The sequence below is a fragment of the Pithys albifrons genome, chromosome 34 (assembly GCF_047495875.1).
Source record: "Pithys albifrons albifrons isolate INPA30051 chromosome 34, PitAlb_v1, whole genome shotgun sequence".
In the NCBI taxonomy this organism is placed as follows: Eukaryota; Metazoa; Chordata; class Aves; order Passeriformes; family Thamnophilidae; genus Pithys; species Pithys albifrons.
Window position 1 is genome coordinate 1 of NC_092491.1, and position 7,500 is coordinate 7,500.

The window sequence follows — 7,500 nt, forward strand, 5'->3', positions numbered from 1 at the left end:
CTAACCCTAACCCTAACCCTAACCCTAACCCTAACCCTAACCCTAACCCTAACCCTAACCCTAACCCTAACCCTAACCCTAACCCTAACCCTAACCCTAACCCTAACCCTAACCCTAACCCTAACCCTAACCCTAACCCTAACCCTAACCCTAACCCTAACCCTAACCCTAACCCTAACCCTAACCCTAACCCTAACCCTAACCCTAACCCTAACCCTAACCCTAACCCTAACCCTAACCCTAACCCTAACCCTAACCCTAACCCTAACCCTAACCCTAACCCTAACCCTAACCCTAACCCTAACCCTAACCCTAACCCTAACCCTAACCCTAACCCTAACCCTAACCCTAACCCTAACCCTAACCCTAACCCTAACCCTAACCCTAACCCTAACCCTAACCCTAACCCTAACCCTAACCCTAACCCTAACCCTAACCCTAACCCTAACCCTAACCCTAACCCTAACCCTAACCCTAACCCTAACCCTAACCCTAACCCTAACCCTAACCCTAACCCTAACCCTAACCCTAACCCTAACCCTAACCCTAACCCTAACCCTAACCCTAACCCTAACCCTAACCCTAACCCTAACCCTAACCCTAACCCTAACCCTAACCCTAACCCTAACCCTAACCCTAACCCTAACCCTAACCCTAACCCTAACCCTAACCCTAACCCTAACCCTAACCCTAACCCTAACCCTAACCCTAACCCTAACCCTAACCCTAACCCTAACCCTAACCCTAACCCTAACCCTAACCCTAACCCTAACCCTAACCCTAACCCTAACCCTAACCCTAACCCTAACCCTAACCCTAACCCTAACCCTAACCCTAACCCTAACCCTAACCCTAACCCTAACCCTAACCCTAACCCTAACCCTAACCCTAACCCTAACCCTAACCCTAACCCTAACCCTAACCCTAACCCTAACCCTAACCCTAACCCTAACCCTAACCCTAACCCTAACCCTAACCCTAACCCTAACCCTAACCCTAACCCTAACCCTAACCCTAACCCTAACCCTAACCCTAACCCTAACCCTAACCCTAACCCTAACCCTAACCCTAACCCTAACCCTAACCCTAACCCTAACCCTAACCCTAACCCTAACCCTAACCCTAACCCTAACCCTAACCCTAACCCTAACCCTAACCCTAACCCTAACCCTAACCCTAACCCTAACCCTAACCCTAACCCTAACCCTAACCCTAACCCTAACCCTAACCCTAACCCTAACCCTAACCCTAACCCTAACCCTAACCCTAACCCTAACCCTAACCCTAACCCTAACCCTAACCCTAACCCTAACCCTAACCCTAACCCTAACCCTAACCCTAACCCTAACCCTAACCCTAACCCTAACCCTAACCCTAACCCTAACCCTAACCCTAACCCTAACCCTAACCCTAACCCTAACCCTAACCCTAACCCTAACCCTAACCCTAACCCTAACCCTAACCCTAACCCTAACCCTAACCCTAACCCTAACCCTAACCCTAACCCTAACCCTAACCCTAACCCTAACCCTAACCCTAACCCTAACCCTAACCCTAACCCTAACCCTAACCCTAACCCTAACCCTAACCCTAACCCTAACCCTAACCCTAACCCTAACCCTAACCCTAACCCTAACCCTAACCCTAACCCTAACCCTAACCCTAACCCTAACCCTAACCCTAACCCTAACCCTAACCCTAACCCTAACCCTAACCCTAACCCTAACCCTAACCCTAACCCTAACCCTAACCCTAACCCTAACCCTAACCCTAACCCTAACCCTAACCCTAACCCTAACCCTAACCCTAACCCTAACCCTAACCCTAACCCTAACCCTAACCCTAACCCTAACCCTAACCCTAACCCTAACCCTAACCCTAACCCTAACCCTAACCCTAACCCTAACCCTAACCCTAACCCTAACCCTAACCCTAACCCTAACCCTAACCCTAACCCTAACCCTAACCCTAACCCTAACCCTAACCCTAACCCTAACCCTAACCCTAACCCTAACCCTAACCCTAACCCTAACCCTAACCCTAACCCTAACCCTAACCCTAACCCTAACCCTAACCCTAACCCTAACCCTAACCCTAACCCTAACCCTAACCCTAACCCTAACCCTAACCCTAACCCTAACCCTAACCCTAACCCTAACCCTAACCCTAACCCTAACCCTAACCCTAACCCTAACCCTAACCCTAACCCTAACCCTAACCCTAACCCTAACCCTAACCCTAACCCTAACCCTAACCCTAACCCTAACCCTAACCCTAACCCTAACCCTAACCCTAACCCTAACCCTAACCCTAACCCTAACCCTAACCCTAACCCTAACCCTAACCCTAACCCTAACCCTAACCCTAACCCTAACCCTAACCCTAACCCTAACCCTAACCCTAACCCTAACCCTAACCCTAACCCTAACCCTAACCCTAACCCTAACCCTAACCCTAACCCTAACCCTAACCCTAACCCTAACCCTAACCCTAACCCTAACCCTAACCCTAACCCTAACCCTAACCCTAACCCTAACCCTAACCCTAACCCTAACCCTAACCCTAACCCTAACCCTAACCCTAACCCTAACCCTAACCCTAACCCTAACCCTAACCCTAACCCTAACCCTAACCCTAACCCTAACCCTAACCCTAACCCTAACCCTAACCCTAACCCTAACCCTAACCCTAACCCTAACCCTAACCCTAACCCTAACCCTAACCCTAACCCTAACCCTAACCCTAACCCTAACCCTAACCCTAACCCTAACCCTAACCCTAACCCTAACCCTAACCCTAACCCTAACCCTAACCCTAACCCTAACCCTAACCCTAACCCTAACCCTAACCCTAACCCTAACCCTAACCCTAACCCTAACCCTAACCCTAACCCTAACCCTAACCCTAACCCTAACCCTAACCCTAACCCTAACCCTAACCCTAACCCTAACCCTAACCCTAACCCTAACCCTAACCCTAACCCTAACCCTAACCCTAACCCTAACCCTAACCCTAACCCTAACCCTAACCCTAACCCTAACCCTAACCCTAACCCTAACCCTAACCCTAACCCTAACCCTAACCCTAACCCTAACCCTAACCCTAACCCTAACCCTAACCCTAACCCTAACCCTAACCCTAACCCTAACCCTAACCCTAACCCTAACCCTAACCCTAACCCTAACCCTAACCCTAACCCTAACCCTAACCCTAACCCTAACCCTAACCCTAACCCTAACCCTAACCCTAACCCTAACCCTAACCCTAACCCTAACCCTAACCCTAACCCTAACCCTAACCCTAACCCTAACCCTAACCCTAACCCTAACCCTAACCCTAACCCTAACCCTAACCCTAACCCTAACCCTAACCCTAACCCTAACCCTAACCCTAACCCTAACCCTAACCCTAACCCTAACCCTAACCCTAACCCTAACCCTAACCCTAACCCTAACCCTAACCCTAACCCTAACCCTAACCCTAACCCTAACCCTAACCCTAACCCTAACCCTAACCCTAACCCTAACCCTAACCCTAACCCTAACCCTAACCCTAACCCTAACCCTAACCCTAACCCTAACCCTAACCCTAACCCTAACCCTAACCCTAACCCTAACCCTAACCCTAACCCTAACCCTAACCCTAACCCTAACCCTAACCCTAACCCTAACCCTAACCCTAACCCTAACCCTAACCCTAACCCTAACCCTAACCCTAACCCTAACCCTAACCCTAACCCTAACCCTAACCCTAACCCTAACCCTAACCCTAACCCTAACCCTAACCCTAACCCTAACCCTAACCCTAACCCTAACCCTAACCCTAACCCTAACCCTAACCCTAACCCTAACCCTAACCCTAACCCTAACCCTAACCCTAACCCTAACCCTAACCCTAACCCTAACCCTAACCCTAACCCTAACCCTAACCCTAACCCTAACCCTAACCCTAACCCTAACCCTAACCCTAACCCTAACCCTAACCCTAACCCTAACCCTAACCCTAACCCTAACCCTAACCCTAACCCTAACCCTAACCCTAACCCTAACCCTAACCCTAACCCTAACCCTAACCCTAACCCTAACCCTAACCCTAACCCTAACCCTAACCCTAACCCTAACCCTAACCCTAACCCTAACCCTAACCCTAACCCTAACCCTAACCCTAACCCTAACCCTAACCCTAACCCTAACCCTAACCCTAACCCTAACCCTAACCCTAACCCTAACCCTAACCCTAACCCTAACCCTAACCCTAACCCTAACCCTAACCCTAACCCTAACCCTAACCCTAACCCTAACCCTAACCCTAACCCTAACCCTAACCCTAACCCTAACCCTAACCCTAACCCTAACCCTAACCCTAACCCTAACCCTAACCCTAACCCTAACCCTAACCCTAACCCTAACCCTAACCCTAACCCTAACCCTAACCCTAACCCTAACCCTAACCCTAACCCTAACCCTAACCCTAACCCTAACCCTAACCCTAACCCTAACCCTAACCCTAACCCTAACCCTAACCCTAACCCTAACCCTAACCCTAACCCTAACCCTAACCCTAACCCTAACCCTAACCCTAACCCTAACCCTAACCCTAACCCTAACCCTAACCCTAACCCTAACCCTAACCCTAACCCTAACCCTAACCCTAACCCTAACCCTAACCCTAACCCTAACCCTAACCCTAACCCTAACCCTAACCCTAACCCTAACCCTAACCCTAACCCTAACCCTAACCCTAACCCTAACCCTAACCCTAACCCTAACCCTAACCCTAACCCTAACCCTAACCCTAACCCTAACCCTAACCCTAACCCTAACCCTAACCCTAACCCTAACCCTAACCCTAACCCTAACCCTAACCCTAACCCTAACCCTAACCCTAACCCTAACCCTAACCCTAACCCTAACCCTAACCCTAACCCTAACCCTAACCCTAACCCTAACCCTAACCCTAACCCTAACCCTAACCCTAACCCTAACCCTAACCCTAACCCTAACCCTAACCCTAACCCTAACCCTAACCCTAACCCTAACCCTAACCCTAACCCTAACCCTAACCCTAACCCTAACCCTAACCCTAACCCTAACCCTAACCCTAACCCTAACCCTAACCCTAACCCTAACCCTAACCCTAACCCTAACCCTAACCCTAACCCTAACCCTAACCCTAACCCTAACCCTAACCCTAACCCTAACCCTAACCCTAACCCTAACCCTAACCCTAACCCTAACCCTAACCCTAACCCTAACCCTAACCCTAACCCTAACCCTAACCCTAACCCTAACCCTAACCCTAACCCTAACCCTAACCCTAACCCTAACCCTAACCCTAACCCTAACCCTAACCCTAACCCTAACCCTAACCCTAACCCTAACCCTAACCCTAACCCTAACCCTAACCCTAACCCTAACCCTAACCCTAACCCTAACCCTAACCCTAACCCTAACCCTAACCCTAACCCTAACCCTAACCCTAACCCTAACCCTAACCCTAACCCTAACCCTAACCCTAACCCTAACCCTAACCCTAACCCTAACCCTAACCCTAACCCTAACCCTAACCCTAACCCTAACCCTAACCCTAACCCTAACCCTAACCCTAACCCTAACCCTAACCCTAACCCTAACCCTAACCCTAACCCTAACCCTAACCCTAACCCTAACCCTAACCCTAACCCTAACCCTAACCCTAACCCTAACCCTAACCCTAACCCTAACCCTAACCCTAACCCTAACCCTAACCCTAACCCTAACCCTAACCCTAACCCTAACCCTAACCCTAACCCTAACCCTAACCCTAACCCTAACCCTAACCCTAACCCTAACCCTAACCCTAACCCTAACCCTAACCCTAACCCTAACCCTAACCCTAACCCTAACCCTAACCCTAACCCTAACCCTAACCCTAACCCTAACCCTAACCCTAACCCTAACCCTAACCCTAACCCTAACCCTAACCCTAACCCTAACCCTAACCCTAACCCTAACCCTAACCCTAACCCTAACCCTAACCCTAACCCTAACCCTAACCCTAACCCTAACCCTAACCCTAACCCTAACCCTAACCCTAACCCTAACCCTAACCCTAACCCTAACCCTAACCCTAACCCTAACCCTAACCCTAACCCTAACCCTAACCCTAACCCTAACCCTAACCCTAACCCTAACCCTAACCCTAACCCTAACCCTAACCCTAACCCTAACCCTAACCCTAACCCTAACCTCTAACCCTAACCCTAACCCTAACCCTAACCCTAACCCTAACCCTAACCCTAACCCTAACCCTAACCCTAACCCTAACCCTAACCCTAACCCTAACCCTAACCCTAACCCTAACCCTAACCCTAACCCTAACCCTAACCCTAACCCTAACCCTAACCCTAACCCTAACCCTAACCCTAACCCTAACCCTAACCCTAACCCTAACCCTAACCCTAACCCTAACCCTAACCCTAACCCTAACCCTAACCCTAACCCTAACCCTAACCCTAACCCTAACCCTAACCCTAACCCTAACCCTAACCCTAACCCTAACCCTAACCCTAACCCTAACCCTAACCCTAACCCTAACCCTAACCCTAACCCTAACCCTAACCCTAACCCTAACCCTAACCCTAACCCTAACCCTAACCCTAACCCTAACCCTAACCCTAACCCTAACCCTAACCCTAACCCTAACCCTAACCCTAACCCTAACCCTAACCCTAACCCTAACCCTAACCCTAACCCTAACCCTAACCCTAACCCTAACCCTAACCCTAACCCTAACCCTAACCCTAACCCTAACCCTAACCCTAACCCTAACCCTAACCCTAACCCTAACCCTAACCCTAACCCTAACCCTAACCCTAACCCTAACCCTAACCCTAACCCTAACCCTAACCCTAACCCTAACCCTAACCCTAACCCTAACCCTAACCCTAACCCTAACCCTAACCCTAACCCTAACCCTAACCCTAACCCTAACCCTAACCCTAACCCTAACCCTAACCCTAACCCTAACCCTAACCCTAACCCTAACCCTAACCCTAACCCTAACCCTAACCCTAACCCTAACCCTAACCCTAACCCTAACCCTAACCCTAACCCTAACCCTAACCCTAACCCTAACCCTAACCCTAACCCTAACCCTAACCCTAACCCTAACCCTAACCCTAACCCTAACCCTAACCCTAACCCTAACCCTAACCCTAACCCTAACCCTAACCCTAACCCTAACCCTAACCCTAACCCTAACCCTAACCCTAACCCTAACCCTAACCCTAACCCTAACCCTAACCCTAACCCTAACCCTAACCCTAACCCTAACCCTAACCCTAACCCTAACCCTAACCCTAACCCTAACCCTAACCCTAACCCTAACCCTAACCCTAACCCTAACCCTAACCCTAACCCTAACCCTAACCCTAACCCTAACCCTAACCCTAACCCTAACCCTAACCCTAACCCTAACCCTAACCCTAACCCTAACCCTAACCCTAACCCTAACCCTAAC